The sequence below is a fragment of the Camelus dromedarius genome, chromosome 34 (genome assembly GCF_036321535.1).
Source record: "Camelus dromedarius isolate mCamDro1 chromosome 34, mCamDro1.pat, whole genome shotgun sequence".
NCBI lineage: Eukaryota > Metazoa > Chordata > Mammalia > Artiodactyla > Camelidae > Camelus > Camelus dromedarius.
The window spans coordinates 12,116,194-12,135,122 of NC_087469.1; the positions used below are offsets into that span (position 1 = coordinate 12,116,194).

Genomic DNA, 18,929 nt, shown 5'->3' on the forward strand with positions numbered 1-18,929 from the left:
CAATAGTCTATAATGGAAAACAATCTGAAAAGGTATATATAAAACTGAATCACTAATATATATAAAATAGATAAACACGTTCGTACTGTAGAGCACAGGGAACTATATTCAGTATCTTATAGTAACTTATAGTGAAAAAGAACATGAAAACGAATTTATGTCTGTTCATGTATGACAAAAGCATTATGCTGTACACCAGAAATTGACACAGCACATAAACTGACTATAGTTTAATAAAAATATATATACAGAAAGAGTAAAAATTAAATAGATAAATTTTTTAAATGGGGAACTTCCATGGGAAAAAAAAAAACTGAATCATGACGCTGTACTCCAGAAATTTACACAACATTGTAAACTGACTATACTTCATTTAAAAGGAAAGACAAAAAACAGCCCCCAAAAAAGAGAGGGGGAATTGTTGAGACAGCCCAGGAAGGTCAATCTCTGAAGGCACAGGACAGGATGCAAAAACGTAGAGGGAAAATCTGGCCAGAGCTAGCCAACGGAACTGGCTAAATTTAGAAACCACACGAGTTCACAGGGTAATGTATAGGCTGTATTCAGGACCAAGTATTCTGGTAGATTGGGTAAGGGTAGTATTTCATTTGCAACAGAATATTTTGGCACTCTTCCATGAGATGAGATCACAGTCAATATTAGCACGAGTTTCCAACTTAAGCTGTAGAGTATAAATGGTAAAATCTAATTTAACCAGGATTCTGCCAAGCTGAGGTCTGTAATTGGCACTTCTCCTTGTCAACTCACTACACAACATAAATTTTGCTTGATCATGCTGATCTTGAAGCATACAGGATCCTGAATAACTCATAAATCTTAAAGAAATACTATATTGTATTTGGAACAATGTTAGCCTTCAGCAGAATATAATCTTTATTTTTTTAAACAGGTCATTCGTGTGGCTCACATAGGGCAATTTTGTTAAAAAACTGTATTGATTAACCAGAAAACTCTGCTTCTCGGTCATGGAAGGCAATAAAAAGTTTACTCTCTTCCCCGCCCCCAGGAAAAGTTTCCTTCCCATAAATTCATTTTGTACCTTGCTGTTCAGTCTTGGGGGATATATTCTCCTTGAATTATGCTTGATTTAATATGTGTTTTGCATATCGGTTCCAGTATATTAGCAGCACTTCATTACTCAATAACAAAAAGCTACAAATAGATTAAAGGCTCTCAGACCCTTAGAGAATTCAGAACACACATCGCTGAGTGCCCCGTTTATGCTTTGAAGTTGCTTGTTAGCAGTTGACCAGAAACAACACACTGCTGTAACACTGCAGCCTCACCACTGAGCACGCTCCAAAGTAGAATTCAAGTTATGATTTGAATTCTATACATTTTACTCAAATTTTTCAAATGGCAACCACAGAACACTCGGGGCCTTATTCATTCAACAATGAGTCATTCTGGAATTCCCTTCCCTCTTTCCCGGACTTGATGAACTTTCATACATGAAATGTAGCTGCACGTGATGCAGCTGAATCGACAGTGAGATTACCAGCACTGCAGGGCATCAGCCTGGTTTGGAAACGCATCTAAAAGTGTCCAATTCAATGTAAAAGCTGAGATTTACAAATGTTAGCCACTATCTATGAAAACAGATTTTTAAAAACGTTTCTGCTATCTAGCACAGGGAACTACGTCCAACCTCCTGTAATAACCTTTAATGAAAAAGAATATGAAAACTAATATATATATATGCATGACTGAGACACCATGCTGTACACCAGAAATTGACACCTTGTAACTGACAGTACCCCAATTAAAAAAAAAAAAGCTGAATACAAATCCTTGGTCTTCCCCTTATCCCCACCAAAGCCAGCATACTCATCTAACTGGACTGAGAGGTAATCAATAATGCGTGTCCTCCAAATCCTTCAAAAACTATATAGAACGTAGAAAATTTGATAATTATTTGCTGCATCTTAACTGTGCAAATTCCCCTCTCCCCAGATGGATTCCTGATCCAGAGTTTTTGTTAACCACAGAATGAAAAGTCGTCTGGTCCTAAAGAATGGAACACTCCAATTTTAGCTTCCGATGATAATTCATAAACAATAAAACAGATTTCTTTTTAAAGTTCTAGGGGAATAAGAAATGACCTTGACTAAGAGGTCCCTACGGGATCCTCTCACGTGAGTGGATGATAAGAGCACAGCCATCTTTATATGACCACAGAGAAAACTCAGTCTACTTTGAGGTAATTTCTAAGTAAAAATCTCAGCATAATTATAATGTTTTGTTTTGTTTTTTGCCTTGGTTCCCTCTCACAGATATATTGGTCCGCAGTCTCTGCACTGGAAGCGCATCACAGACAAAGGGAAGTAGGATAAGAAAGTAGGATAAGAAAGAGGGGCAGCTGTGTGATCTTGTATCTCTTCTGGCCACATTGTAGGAAAGACCCCACACAGCCTTCCACTATGCTTATCCAAGAGTCTTCTTTCCCCGAATTTGTACCTCGAAAGGTTAAGTCTCACTCCCCTCTGCCAGAACTGGAAGAATTTATTAAAGCCACAGAAAGAAAATGAAGGCAAGAGAAAACTCCCTCTAGACGAGCCTCGAGCCATAGCAAGCACGATGTTACATGAACCCCTCCCCTCCTCCGTCCTTCCTTAATGCACCATATAGAGAGGGCTCTCATGTTGTAAAGATGTCGTATGTATTTCCTCTCCACTCAAAGCTTCCTGAATAAAGAGAGATCTATTTGTCTCCATGGTGTTTTCGCCATTAACAGTATCAGAGCTGCAGGAACACAATGGGAGATGTGTTTTCCGTTAACCTCTTGACTCAGAGATGTCCTGATGCTAAACGTTATTGCGTTTTGCATTAGCACCAAACAGTGGGAGTTCTGTGACTGATGTAAAAGGGTTGAGAAGGGCCACAGAAGCTCTCGTGTGCTCCATGCTGCCGTTGGCGGTGGAGCACGGAGCACATAATTTTTGTTTAGAAGGAGCACAAACGGGAACCAGGGAAGGAGGTGGTGAATTTCACATGGCCCACAAATCCCCCTCCCGTTCACCACTGAGATAAACTCTACTGTAAAATGATATTCCGTGCTCTTAACCCTGTTCGTAAACATTAACCAGGCAGAAATTAATTTACTTTCCTTTATTACCCTAGCGATCTGCAAACCATGGAAGGTACAAGGGAATTACTACTTACTGCTTTCTTAGGCTATTTTTTTCCTTTGCCTTAACGTGCCTTTCGGTGTTAGTGGCTTGTTGTGGTAACCGTTATTGCAAATTGCTCCTTACCATTCTGCTTATGTCCCTTTGACAGTACAGACACAGAACTGGAAATTTCTGCTTTCATGTTGTAAGACAGGAGGATGAGGAGGCTCAGAAGTAAGATTCTAGTCTCTGCCATCTAAGATTCCTGAATGAAAATCCCAGAATTGCAGACTATTCTCAATTAAAGGTATCTCAGGAATTATCCAGTTCTAGTCCACGGGTTTACATCATTGGGCAGTGATGTTCAGAGGCTTAAATGATCTGAGGACAGCAGAACCAGGTTTGTTACCTGCACTCACGCCCCCAGCGAATCTTCTTTACAGGCTCCATTCAAGGATGCGTCTAGTGAATGAATGATCATCGTAAGAGGAAGATCATTAGGACCATACTCAATGTCACAGTGCCCTTCTTCCTAAAATGCAACTTTCACAGTGTTGTCTCTTAAGAAACTAAAATATTTTTAAAGGATAAGCTGTGTGGTTGCAATTAAAGGGGAAACTGGCCGTATGTATCTAAAGACAGGAAGCTGTCTCCAGACTTTTTACTCTCATCCTAAGTGGCTGGACAGCTTGGAATTTAGAAACTTTTGATCACGTAAAACGTTGCTGACCCAAGAGTGTGTTCCACCCACCAACAACATCAGCCTCACGTAGGGTTGGTAGAGATGCTGGATTTCAGGCCCCATTCAGACCTACCAAGTCAAAATCTGCATTTTAACAAGACCCCTGGGGATTCACATTAATTAAAGTTTCATAAACTCTATCTAAAGAAGCATTCAATAGAACTTGCAAGTACAACTAAGAGAAATAAGCTATTAAAGACCACCAGAGATGGGCCTTAGGATAGAAAACCAGTGTTCCGGTGAGGTGAGAATTTGGAGGGCAAGAAATGAAGGGGAAACAGTATAGTGGGACAAGAAGAGTAATGAGGCACTAGTTAAATGTCTTTGCTAATAAACCAAGGCAAAAAGAATCTGATGCATGTAAGTGAAAAAGGACATGCAGATGACTCGTCTTCAAGTTTATAAACCCGCTATTCTAACCGGCCAGAGTCTCCTTAAATTGTTTCAGCAAAACTCCTTGATTGACGAAGAAGCCAAGATGCCAGCAACACATTTATGTTCTGAAGTTTATCAGTGCGCTGGAAAACAGATGCATTAAGGGATCAGATTCTGAAAAATTAAAATAACACTTACATCACCCATGTAGATATTATAATTTCTTAAAGATACTTTTAAAAATGTAGCATGGTGCAACTCTTTTTTTTTCTTTTTAAATAGTAGGATTCATTTTCAGAAGGGACTATGGTTATTTGTATTAATGGTGTATTTGGGATTTCTGAGACTAAGAATGACTGTCAGACACAAGATTCAGTGAAGAGTGTCCCTAAGGAAACAGAACACATACTCACCAAAGATGAAGATAGGGAGTGAATCATTTTGAAGCATACTGTACCCATCCATTGCTGACGAAACTGACACTAGGTTGGGTCTAAAGCAACCTCCATAATTTATTTTCCTTGCAGTTCCCAAACTCTTCGTCCTACCATGGGCTACCGGCTGAAAAACACAACAGTCTGACCTCCTAGACACCACAGTCATTCTAAAAGCAAAGAGGGCATTATTTAAACTCTGGTAGCTACATGCTTAATACTGAGCGAGCAGAAATTCAACCATATGGAAGTGAGTTTATCTTCAGAAGCAGGGCCCCGAATGCTTCTCTGCCCTTGGAAACCATGATTGTGTGAAACCACTCAAGTTTATGCCACTGAAAAGAAGACATTATTATCTTGCACAGGAAGATAACTCGATTTAAAAAAATAAAAAGTGCTTTATAAATGTATAAACAGTACTAAGTAGGTCCTCATATGTCAAGTGGCTGCAGACGTTTAATACACAAAGTCTTCTCCAACACAGACACAGGTAATAGCCGTGTTTCCTGTCAAACTCGTAATAAATGTGATAGAGTCACGACCCTGTCTTCTAGAGCAAGGCCGCAGGCCCTTCCACAGGCTGGAGAGAGGAGCTAAGAAATGAAGACCATGCAGGAGCCTGAGAGTCATGCTCCTGGTTCTGCTGGAAACTATCCGGGTGGCCTGACACTGACACTGACCCTTTAACTGTGCTTCATCATCAAACTGGGGCTAGTGACCCTTGACCTGTTAGTAATGCAACAATCACTATGATTCACCATGAAAACATTTAGCCATGGAATTAAAATGGTGACACAGGGATCTCATCTTTTTTGAAAAGTAGCTGGGAGAGAGGGGGAGAGAGAGAGAGAGAGAGAGAGAAAGCTATTGCTGGAAACTGCAAAACCATTCTCTTTTACATATGTCGTGTATTAACGTGTCAGAAAGAAGTAAAATGGTTGAAATGACCTCATTCAGTACCTTCTGACTACTGTCTGCATTTTCTATTGAAAAGTGTGCAGACTTAGAACAACCAACCTCAGCCAGCAGACTTGGGTTCCAGGGCAGTCTTGCTGCTCACAGGCTCTGCAGGTGAGGTCAGGCAAGATGTCCATCATTCATCGGTTAAACCATGAAATGCCCAAGCCTTACATTCTGACATAATCAATCCCTACACTATTACCATTCTAGTCTCTTGGCAGTTTTCCCACAAAAGCTGGTTGGAACATATTTCATTAACGGGGCTATCAATAGCAATCAGACAAAGAACAACTTAGCCCAAAAACCAAATTCACAATCATGGCTCTTGACCTAGGGAGTTGCCTAGGATGGAGGGTACACAGTTACTTGCAACTTGGTGCAATCCAAGAAAATGCAATGTGATTGCAAAAATGGCCCCAATTTGTCATGCCTTCCTGAGTTCATGCCCTTTGCCATGAAACTCTGTGGTACCCCCCACTCTGTCTCCAGGCCTAGTCATGGGATTTCCTTTGACCAAGGAGGTCTCAACAAAATAAAGCAGGCAGAAGCTTGCGAAATACCTGAACCATTCATCCTGTTCTTATGTTTGCTCCTCTGCCTCTACCATCAGAATGTGTTACGACCAGCTTGTTGGAAGATGCGATACGTGGAATAGAGCTGAATTGTCCCTGTCATCCTAGTGACCCCATCCTACAGCTGACAGCCAGAATGAATGAGACCAACCAAGACTAGAAAAACTTCCCACTCTACATCACTGATCTGCAGACTCATGGGCTACATATATGTTTACTGTCAGATACCACTGTAGTATTACGTTGTTAATCAGCATTATTTTGACAATGGATAACTGATACACTGAGTCTCTCAAAGTATCGCATTTTTTGGTAAAACAAAATCAAACCCCCCAAAAAACAGGACATGGAAAAACAGTATGGTGTAAGAATTAAACAAAACCTGAATTCTAAAATACCATTAAAATAACTGTACCCAATCTTACCTTTAATAGGCTTTCCTAAGGGGAAAAAAAGGCCCAGAGGCATCGTGATCATTCTCGGCATGTTGCTTTGTGCAAGACCCAAGGAAAGCTAGGAGGCTGTACAGTCATCTCCCTTGATGTAATTCTAAACTATACAACCTACTACCTCAACCTGGGAACATGCAGTCACAATGGCTGAAAGACCAATTCTTAAGCAATGAAATGACAAGTTAGTCTCATAATTGTTCTTCGTGCTGTCACTTATCTGGACCATTCAGAAGACACAACACATCAAAGGGTCCGACAGTAAAGAAAATAACACGAGAACCTTGGCATGAGATTACTGTGCAGACAGGAAGGAAGGAAATACTTGGGATTGGTCTTCTTGAAATTCTTATTAAATGAAAATGATGGTAAGGTTATATAATGGCCGTTGTTCTGATCAATCTAATGCCCTCTGGTATCTGTTAAGAGAACAATGAAAGTAGACCAGTATTTAAACTTGGACAATTGAAAAAAGAATTAGGAAAACAAACGTTTCCCTTGTGAAACTGAAAAACTGGAATCTCTAAAGGGCCAGTAAACAAGGGGAAATAGCTTAAGCCAAAACTTGGTGACAAGGTATAGAAAACAGGATTCTGAGCAAAGTAAAGATAAACAAATAATATAGAAGTTACGATGAACATTCACTCAACAGTATTTACCATAAGTATTACATAATTCACATATTTATAAAGTGCCCCCTTTCCCAGAGTTGACTATTTCAGCATTTTTTCATAGAATCTAACACTAACAGTGTATTTAGTGATGTATAAAAACGTGACTCTGTATGTTTTTCCTTATAAGGAAATATGGTACATTTCCCTGTTTGTACTTTTCATTTGTAAGCTGGGTCTTTCCTTTATCTTCCATTCCAGCTCAGCGCTGGGGCAGCAGACAGACTCTCAAGCTTGATGACCTCCCATCTCTCAGGTGCTCACCTGTTTGGTCATGTTTGTGTTTTCCCATGAGGACTGCTCTGGCCATCTCTCCTCATTGCTCAGACGGACTCTGGTTTTGCCTGATAAGAGCTGTTCCACAAAGAGCTGGGCTGAGCCATATAGAGATGGAGGCGTGTCTGAGCACACGGGGAATCACAGAGTGATAATTCTCTGGTGCTGATTGTGTTAAAAAGATAAATCCAAATGCTGAAGAGCTGGTGTTTCTTCATGTTACTCAACTAGCTTGGAGAAGAATCACTGTTTCAATTTTCCCAACCCTGTTCCCTCGTGTACCTATCACAGAGTAAGGCTGCCTTACTTAAGGGGTAGGCTGCCTCTGTTAATCAATGCTACCTGGTTTTGGGGAAAGACTGAGAAGCTGCTTTTGCCAAGCAAACTCCCATTCATCCTCCAAGCCTCAACTCAAGGAGTTCTTTGACTGTCTCATATTTTCATACACACATTTCTAATTTACCCCAATACCACTGCATTATAATTTATCTGTCTGGCCCCTTCACTAGACCCTGTGTGATTTGAAGATGAGGATGCACTCCTCATCTTTGCAAATCTAGTACCACCTGAATGTTCACGACCTGGAACCTAGTAGAAATTTTAAAACATGTTCATGAAAACAAAAATGAATGGAGGAAGTGGCAGTATAAATGAACCTGAAGTTGAAAGCCAAGTGGGTTTTATTTTTATGCCAGGTCCCTGTCCTTCCTCTTATGTTGTGGCTTTGCTCGTAGTACGGTAGATTTGTCGTCAAGACTCCAGAGGGGGAAAACAATTGCAGAACGGCTGAATTCAACCTGGCAAGTTTGCCTTAAATCCTGGATCTCATATGGAAATTCAAGAAGTAATACTGAGTCCTCAGCCTCTAGATACTGACTCATGCACACAATTTAATATCCACTGGGACACTAAGGGAAAATATAATTTATTTGCTTTCCTTTCCTTTGCATTTGAATTCTCTTTCCTTTTTCCTTGCACTGACCATTTGCCTGATTCTATACACACAGTCAGGATATAACCCTTCTAAACGGGAAACAAGGCAGTGGAGGGGCAGGTAAGAAGTAGCAAAAGAAGATACAACAAAGAGAGAGAGTAAGTTTCAATGTGCTAGAAGGCTGGTATTTTAGCCTAAATGTATAGCTTTATAGAGCTTTTAAATATCTGGAAATGGAAAAATTCATCTTTCTCCATGTACACTCTTCTTCTAGGGGTCAAAGATAAAAAGACATTGCTCTTAGAATACTAATGGTGTTCAATACCCTGCTCTTTTGGTTGTGTGAATTTCCTTGTTTATTTACACTGATTTTAGCCCATTATCATGTATTAGTGCAATTACGGCTCATTACATAATTAGTGTAAATATTTGTAGGCATGTAATAACAACATGCAATTATGATATGGAATGATGTCATAAAAGTCTTATTGAAGAGAGAAAGTAGAAAATAGAGTAAGTAGCATTTACAGGAGAACAGTGGTTACGTATCTTTAGGTAGAGAGAATCAACTGTATTCTTTAACTTTAAAAAACATATTTAAAAGGTATTCTGAACACATACAAATAGACTCTCAGACTATTGAACACTCAGGTTTTAAGTGCTAGCAGCAGCAACCCTCCCAAATGAAGTAAGAAGGAATCTCAAACAATGCTACCTGTGCCTGAGATGACGGAAAAGCAAGGACTCCGCACTAGTAAACAAATACTGGATTGATTAGTTTAGGTGTTTTTAAGATGGACCGATGTTACGATTAAAACGTGATTCATTAAAGGATATGTCGGTATGACTGACAAGCAATTCTGCAAAGGGCCTCCTGACCAGATAATCAGGGTTTTGAAGTCAAGGTCATATCTTTACCTTCTAGCAAAGTACTGAATGCATGGGAAGCATCCATAAAGGCTCACTGAAAGCATGAGACTGAATGAATTTTATAATTTTGCTAGACATATGGTTACACCGAAATAAACAAGTGGCTTTATTCCACCTTGTACTTTATTGAGCACCACGTTAGTTGCTAAAAAAAATCTTTGAAATTTTGGAAGAGTCCTGTATCGTGACTTCTCTGTGAAATTTCAGCACGATTTCAGGTGTAAGAAACTTTGAAAATCTTAATAAGAGAGGCTAGGTGACATTTGATGAGGTTAAATAACATAGCAGAGTACCTAATAAATGTGCGAGAATGACACATGTAGTAAGTACACTGAAAAATAACAAATCACATTAACTTAAAATTCAAAGTTAATTCTGTTCTACATATATCATTTTCTTCCCATGAAGAGAAGTCTGTTTACTTATTTTGAAACACAAACAAGGAATCCTTTCAAAATTAAATTTCAGCTCCCCTCTGTCTCCCCGAACTCTACTTTATCAAACACAATTCTTGGAATAATATTTTTCCCATTTAAAAAACACCAAATCTAAACTTTATTCTGGTGTTACAGCTTAGTAAGTATAATCTGATAGTGATGATTTGAGAATTTTAATAAAGCTAGTTTGTTTTATACCCATTCTCTCTACATCTCTTGCCTTAGTGACTACTGAATATGTATTTTTAGAGTCTTTCTGAGGAAAACCTGAAGTTATTTTACTTTCTGCAGCTTCCTGTAAAATATCTGGTCCATTCTGAAGGAGCCCCGAGGGGATAATTAATAGCTACAGAACTATTCATTCATGAACATGGAAGAAGGGAAAAATACTGAATTTCATCATCATGTAAAATATTTAATATCCTGTTTCTTGTGGCCAGTGTCCAGGGGCTTTGGGCTTTCCACCAGAGTATTTTTCAGCCAGGTGAATCAAATAATAATATCCTAGGTCTTTTAGAAACTTGGAAAAGATTGCTCTGCATATCTTTTTTCTTAGGGTGATGGGTTTAAAAAATCTCCTTAAAGGAAACATACTGACCGTCACCTAAGGCCACCCTGCAGTCCTGATGTTGTCCCTATATGGGGAATTTAGGCTGCTCAGTATCCCCTGGATCCATGCACTCCACTGGTCCTACTGGGAGCCTACTTAAGAGCAGGTTAAAAGGATGATGAGCAGAGACGTGATTTTGCCTTTCTCAAACGTAAGTTTTCATCCAGGGAAGGTACGTGTTTCATTTGCTAGCAGCTTATCCATTCTAAGTCAACCACTTCAAAGAGGCGTTATAAAACCACCGAATAGACTGCTTAACGGGTAGATGATGGCCTTGGGCAAACAATTATACATGATACACACCAACGGGGACAGTCTTTCTCTTCTGGATGCAATGTTCCAACATTCCAGAATAAAGCAATGCCTTCTCGGCAAGCCAGAAGTCCAGATCTACCGAGAACCCTCCCCAACGCTGTGCAGAGAAAACCCAAAGGAAACTCACATTCACAGTATCTTCGAGGTGGAGTGTCTGCAGAGCTTGGGTTCCTCAAAGACATCTTTAAACAATGTCGTCTATATCCTGGCCTTCCTAATTACGACATCCACAATTTCATTTTTATATGCTTGAGAGGAGAAGGAGCACCAGTTATCCCTGAACAATGTGGCTCTTAAGAGGAGATGGCAGTTAGTGAAATAAAATATATCCATTTGAATTTCAAACTTCTGGCTGATGTTAACTTGATAACTACTTCATATTGAAAACAAACAAACAAACAAACAAACAAACAATAAATAAATAAATTTAAGGGAATTCCTGGCACTGTGTTTGACCAAAAGGGAATGCAGAAGTTTAAGAATCATCCACATCTGATCAACTTTTCACCCTGGGTTCTGTTTACAGACTCTTCAGCTCACATTGTTGGAATGAGACAAATATAGCCAGTTTTGCTTTGATCTGGAATCAGTTTGGCTTTCTAATCCTGGCACAATGGTGACATTTAAGAGGCAAAGGGATAAAATTATTTTCATTCCAGCCTTTCAAACATGGTGAAGTTATAAAACAGCTTAGGACAAATACGAAGTTGGACCTAAATGAGCTATTTCTTCTTTATAAAAAGTTCTTTTCTCTTACAGTGCTGGGTGTTTACAGAAGTATAAATAGTGAAGCACATCCATTCCCCTCCGTAATTTTACTTTGAAAGATAAGGACTGATCTGACTGTGCTTGTGAACGATGGGTGAGGAAGTCACTACAAGGTACCACTCAAGCCGGGTGGAGTGGGTCTTTTAAACGAGTCTCTGTCAGTTTCCGAAAAAGAAAGTGATGACTTTGAAAACTTACAGAAAATAAACCAAACCCTTATGTGTGGATCTGTTCACTCATCACCCAGCAGTAAGTTGCCTGACTCGCCCAAATTCCCGCTGCCTCCCCTGCAAGCCCACTGGGTAGCGGAGACGAGTTTTAAGAGAGAAGAGAATGGAGAGCTAGCCTATAAATGAATCATCCAAGAGCAACCATTCATTTCAGAACCAAAGGTCTCCTTCCTCCTTCCCATGTCCAGCCCCTCTTTCCACATCTACCACTTTCAAAGCCAAATAAGGGGAAGGGAGAGAGAATCAAGGAATCGGAGGGGATTGTGACGGCACACGGGCAGAGCCGGCGGTCTGTGAGATGGCCCACAGACACATACCTATAGACACAAGCTTGTGTAGACTATCACCACAAGTTCGGATCTACGGGTTTGTGGCAACAGGCCTCAGGGTCTTCTTTCGTGTGGGGGTGTGACATGTCTGAAAATGAAACGTTAAAACCATTAGTCCAACCAAAGAGCCTGCCATTCTATCGTTTCACGCCAGAAAAGGAAAGCCTTCATCCTGCTCTTAAAAGGGCAAAAAGGAAGCAGCATCTTCTGAGTTCTCCCCCACACACCTCCCTCGGTTGTCACGTGCCCCACAGGTACAGTGGGCTTAGGTAAACCTCATCATTTTACCGGTTAATATTACAGTATGAAAACGAACACATGTATGTATACGCATGAATGGGAATCATGCTGCACACCAGAAGGTGACACATGGTAATTGATGGTCCTTCAATAAAAAAAAAATACAACTTAAAAATTAAAAAACATATATTATGGAAGACTCATTTATTCGGATCTTAACACACAATCTGAGCAAAGTGAGAGCAGGAGAGCAAATCAGTGGAATAAAGAAAATCCTTCAAATTATAGGGAGATAGAGAGAGAAACCTATGAGAATCCAGATGCAAGTTCATCCTTTTAAATACCTGTAATTATGTGAAAAAAGACGGTGAAATTCTCCTTTCCTATTTGCAGCTGGAAAGACAGCTGTAATTAACCAGCAAGCACCGCCAATGGGCTTGTAAGTATTTTCTGAAAATTATTCCAGAGGAGATTCTCAGCTATGTTAAATTCGAAGATTCAAATTCAGGAAAAGTTTGTCTTTCACCCTCCTCCCATCCCCACTACTGGTCTAAACCCCAACACTGAGCAAGTCTGGGTATATTTTATGAAATTTGAACTAGCAAAGCAATTGTGTAACTGCTCGCCCCCAAACGGTTCCAGGATGTGGGGATGAATCTATTTCTAAGGACTTCTTATAAAAGGATTTTGTTTGTCAAAACATCCTTTCTTCAAAACCAGTGTTCTACAAATAAAGACAAAGCATCCAAGACCATGAACGTTCCTTAACAGCTCCTTTTGTGAAGTTCGCTGAAGACACAGACTTAATCCTGAGCACTTCAAGGACAAATGACAAAAAATAAAATAATCCTGCTCCCTAGATGCTGGGGAAAACATATGCTTCCATCTCTTTGTAGGACCTACAAAGAGACTTTCACAATTTTTGTGAGCAACGTCTACAGATTCTGGTTTGCAAAAAAAAAAAAAAATTGATGTTGGCCTTGACATACGAACATTCATTCCTGTCTCAAGAATCTGGGAGGCCCTACTAGTAGCAAAAAAAGACAGCTGAATTTGGGAATTATTCAGAGAAAGGAGCAGGCCACTATGAACACAACTTAAAAGGTGGAAACAAGAGAACAAGAAACCAACAGTAAGACGAATAGGGACTGAGAGGCAACTGCTCATAGATACCTCATTGTCTGCCTGTTTAATCACGATGGAGCTCGGCGTATGACCGCTTGGAGCCTACTGGTGCTGCAAAGGTTGCCAAGACAGAATGTAGCTGCAGCTCCGTGGCTTGACTTTTAGATCCAAAGAGACAAAGCAAGTGGAAACAAGGGGGATCTGAACGGGTCACCTCAAAATGGTTTTTAACTTCATGTTATTTTAAAACATTCATTTCCTTTCTAAGAGAAAAGATTTTAAAATAAACACCAAGCCTCTTGTTTTACTTTGATCTCTCTGACGAGCGCATGGGGCCATGAGGATGGGCACTCTGAACACTGTTAAGGATGCTGGAATGAATGTGACATACGAGCTCCTATTAGATAGAAAGGAACAGGCTGCCCAAGTGATGAGAACTAACTGTATCATTTCTGAAAAAGATACAATGCAATACTTGTTAGCAACAGATGAAGATCTGTCAAAGTGTTACATTTAAACCTCCAAGAAGCATCACCTTTGTCAATCTGTGTCCTCTAAGTCCATAAAAGGGAGCTCAATGCTGTGTTTCAATTCGGGGCTTCCCTGAATCTTTTTTTTTTGGAAAATATAGGGCCCAGAAAAGTTAATCATTCCAAATGGTTTGTAGTATTAACTTCCAAACAATCCAGAGTTTTAATTACAGAAAATAAAGGAGAAATCAGAAGATGCCAAAGTTGCAGAAAAAAAAAAAAAGAGAGAGAGAGAAAGTCAAACACAGACTTAGTGGAAGAACGGTTTGTTTGGGAGTAGACATCTTCCCTGAAATATTAATTGAATATCATCTTTAAGAAACTTCTTTGTGTTGAGGAGAAAAATGAGGGTTCTTTTCAGAGGAAAGTCTGGCCTGCTTTATTAAGCGAGAATCTGTGAGGCTCTCTTAGTTAGTAATAGTAACAACTGAGTTGGAAAACGTAGGCTAGTGACCACATAAACAACAGCAGAAGCAGGGTAAGGAAATTTAGCAAGAAAATGTATCATTTATGTTACTAAACATCGTTAAGTGGCAAAAGACCTTCAATAACACTGAAAGGAAACTACCTCTATCATGATAGCTGGGCTCAAATCTTACTCACTGGACATGTGCAAGGACAGTTCCATACAATGCCACAAACACAGTACTGCTAACCCAGGACTGAAGTTAAACCATCAGCTATTATGCAATTATTATAACACATTGGTCATTACACAATTTTTATAAACTATATCTTCTAGGAATTCAGACCATATGCGAGGCTTTTTAGAGACAATCCTCTAATACTTCTATTTCTAAATACAATTACTGAAGGTAGCCACAGAGTTTAAGAACCGTGCCTGATGGTTTCAAATGAGTTCCGCCTAAGTCATTGTCAAAGGAGGTCAGCACTGTTAAGTTGTAACTTTCAAAGTACTTTTCCTGAACTCTAGAATTAAATGCAGTGACAGCTCTACTCACTGGCTATGAAGATTACAAAACCAGTTGCTATTTAAAAAAAAAAAATCAAACTTAAAATTCAGTTATTCTGCATAATTAAATCATTCAAGCAGGCCTACAGTGTAATACTTGAGAAAATTTCGGGGGAAATTAAAGGGAAATATAATTACCTGAAAAAAAAAAAAGGAACTTCTTATGAATCCTGTTTTTCTTAAAACCTGTTGCCATCTTGCGAGGCCAGCGTCTTCAAACCATTCGCCCGCATCTGGAAAATAAAATTATTTTAAATGGATAGAGATTCTTTGATTGTTTTGTGGTTGGTTTCTTTTTGTCACCCAACTCTTTTGTAAAGCTAAACTAGAATTCATGCCAAAAATGAGAGTAAAAAGGAACACCAAGAACTGAAATAAAAGTAATTCTAGTAAAACACCGGGCAGCGTTACACTTCCTTCATTTCCAGAACTACACATGATACAAAAGTCCTGCAAATAAGTCAGTTTCACATTTTTCCTGGAATTTCCCTGGCTACCAATAGACTTTGAGAACCATTTTACTAAAAAAATGACCAAATAGGAATGTGATGTCTCAGAATACTCCCAAATTCCAATGTTTTATACCAAACCGCTCATTTGCTAAACATGATTAAGAGATAGACTATCAATAATTAAGAACGGTTAAGCTATAATCAAGTTGGGCAATCATTACCTGGCATGATGAAGTATCATTGAGGCATCGCTCTAACTTTTTGATTCTGAAATGATTCGGGAGCCATTATTTCTCTCTGCTGATGGGGCTGCTAAAAAGAAGTGAAATATCGGATTGTGGTGGATTCATGAGTCTATGCCCCTTCCACCACAGCAGGATTCTTGGCTTCCATTCCAGTGTTCTTTCATTGGCCAGGTTTTAGATGCAGGGTTTGCTTTTCCTTCATTGTTCCTTTACTAATGGAAGGAAAACTCACTTTGCAGCTGCTTGCAAAAGGGGAAATGTACTTGAGTTTTGCCTGGCTGTGGGCTTGAACACCAAATCCATGGTAATGTCAGCAGAATGAAACTGACAAAGATTCCCAGCCCTCTGCCCTCCTTCTGTTTAAAAGATGTATCTCTTATACAGACTCTCAGCAGACTTCCTTTGTCCTGAGGGGAGAGAGCAATTCGACGGAACAACCTTTTAGGAAAGAAGGAAGGAAGGCAGGAAGAGATAGAGAGACAAAGAAAGAGAAAGAGAAAAAGAAGAGAATTAAACATTAATGAGAAAGGGAAAGAAAGGGAAGGAAAGGAAAGGAAAAGAAAAGAAGAAAAGAGAGAGAACTCAAATCTACCCCTGGCATTCACCTCCACATCATGAAACAGGAGACACAGCAGCTAGCCTTGGTCTCCCTAAAGCTTTCCAGTTTTCCTGATGTCTCTTCCCTCACCCTCTACAGCCCTTGCTCTTTGCAGAAAGCTCCAGTCACCACAACAAAAGAGGCACATCCAGCAAGTGGCTGCTCCAAGAGTACCTGATGGGTGCGATGCGTCACAGCACATTTGCGACCCTTCCACCAGGACACCAGACCCCAGTGTGGGAGCAGCTCTCAGGCGAGCCGTGCGGAGGCTTCGGCCCCAAGCCTGCTAGCTTAGGTAGAGTGCACTGTTCTCTCCCCAGGAAAAGCTGACCAGAAGGGAACAGGAGAGGGAGGGGACTAGCCACGCATGCCACGGTTTTCGTGTTCCTTTCAGGCCGAAGGAAAATCAGAGATTGATATTTATAAACTTCCGGCCACATAACCCACTCATATTAAAAAAATAAATATTCTATGTAAAATGAAAATTAAAAGCATGGCCAGGACGATGAAAGATGGCATGGTAGAATGAAATAGATTGGACTAAAAAGATGCCCTCAGATTATTTGAGAAGTGGGCACTTTTTTTTTTTGGTAATTTAAAAACAATCTTCAACCCACTAAGTGTTCATCTACAACAGATGTGTAACAGGGATCAACTATTTAAGAGTGAGAAGTTGGAGGCACATTTGCCTTTGACACACCCGAGGAGACAGAAGAGAAAGAGGCTGTCAGTAACAAGTAGTTTCCGTGTGCAGCTGGCTAAGGAGTTCACTTTCACTTTTGAAAGCATTGAGTCTGCTCAGGATGACAATTTTTCCTCCTTTTTAAAATGCACACAAGGATGCCAGCCTACAACTTCCTTTCTAGCTGTACTGTTAATAAAGCCAAAAAGGCTTGGACAAGAATTAAAATGTTTAAAAACGGAGAAGACCCTGATTCCGATACGGAAACGCGAGACACGTGTGTCTAAAAAATCGGATGTCTGTCATTTCTTTAATATAAATGAATTACATGCTGCACAAAGCGTTCTCTACGCCAGGCAGCTTTAACACTTCTGCGTTTAAAGCTGTGTTTTGCTCTTGAGAAAGCGCACCGCAATCAGATTAGAAAGCTACAAATTAAGTGAGGGTACAGGGTGGATGGGGGGGGAAATTGATGATTAAACCACTTGGATCCTGCCAGAAAGGAAATACACAATAGGTAAGGAGTCAGTATGTCCTTAGAAACTTGGCTGTGTAACAACGAGATTCTTGTTCTGGGAAAAGCACAAAAGAGCCTGGAACCTCCACAGTGATACTTCGAAAAAAGCAGCAGCCATCAAACGCAAGAAACTAAGTTCAGCTGCAACAGAGTCCTTTGCCTAACTCCAGGGTAGGGACTCACCTAGGGGGAGCCTGAGAACAGCCCACCAACCCTCGCTCTGCAGTGCACCCCAGGAGGGCTGAGCTTTTCTCATCTACTGACTTCCACATTGCCCCCTTCCTTTGGAACAACAACAAAAACCAACCAAACAGAATCGATTTTATACAGTCTCTGTCACATTGAAGTTTTGCAAAGGAAAAAAAGGTATTCTTCTATATTACCTACTTCTAGCTCTCAACTTTTCCCCAAATCGACCTGTTTTTGCCTCTCAGCCCCTCTGTCCACCCCTAGCACTTTTTCTCCTTCAAGCCTCTCTCTCTCCCCCTCCCCCTCCCTCCTTCTCTCTCTCTCTCTCTCTCTCTCTCTCTCACACACACACACACACACACACTGCCGCTTGGTCCAATCTGGTGCCTGCTTAACAACAACAGAATGACAAGCAACATCTGTTTGTGAAAAAGCCAAAATCAAACCTTAACGTTTTTTGGCTAGGTTTCTTTTTTTTCTTCTCCCTCCACCCCCCTCCCCCCGACCCGACTCTAAAAGGGGAGGGGGCAAGCGGAAGAGGCATTTAGATTTATATTCAACATCAGCGCAACGAGGCAGCAACTCTTCTTCCCTAGAGTTTCTTCAAGGTAAAGCAATTGGGGGCTAAAACCGCTGCAGTATTTATGGTTGTCTCCCCTGAAGTCAGCCCACTCACATAAAAGCCAACACGCCAGATTCCTAAAGGTCAAGTTATTTTTCTAATAGCTTTATATTCATGTTCTAATTAGAATTACAGGACTGTGTGTGTGTGTGTGTGTGTGTGTGTGTGTGTGTGTGTGTGTGTGTGTTGGGGGAGGTGATGAAAGACAGAAAGGGAAAAGAGCAAGACAGAAGAAGAAAAACAGTCGGGAGGAAAGGGTCTGTGCCATTTCTCCCCTGTTTTACAACAGGCGGCCGTGTAAACAGGCACATTTGCACAGATGCCACACACGGGAGCAGGCACGAGGCGCGGGAGGCTGCGGCAGACACCCGCCCAGCTGTGGCCATCCGAAACACGCTCCGTCCTCCCCCCTGTGGAGATGTGGATTTCTGGAAAGCTACCCACGGTCCTCAAAGTCACAATGCAAAGGAGGAGCTGCCTCAGTGGGAGGGTGGGGGTGTCAGGGTGGGAAGGAGCTGGTCCGGGAGGGAAAGGCTCTCAACCAACTAGCTAATCTCGCCCTCAGGGAGAAGGAGGAGGGGGCCTTAGAAACT

General features: G+C 40.6%; 1 long non-coding RNA gene across 1 annotated transcript in view; it reads right to left on the bottom strand.

Moving 5' to 3' along the window:
* Positions 1–418: 418 nt before the first annotated feature.
* LOC105094508 (uncharacterized) overlaps positions 419–18,929 on the bottom strand; it is a 202,218-nt gene continuing 183,707 nt past the window's right edge. The window contains exon 5 of the long non-coding RNA XR_010378936.1: positions 419–15,264. This is a non-coding gene — a long non-coding RNA (uncharacterized LOC105094508). The remainder of the gene's footprint in view (positions 15,265–18,929) is intronic.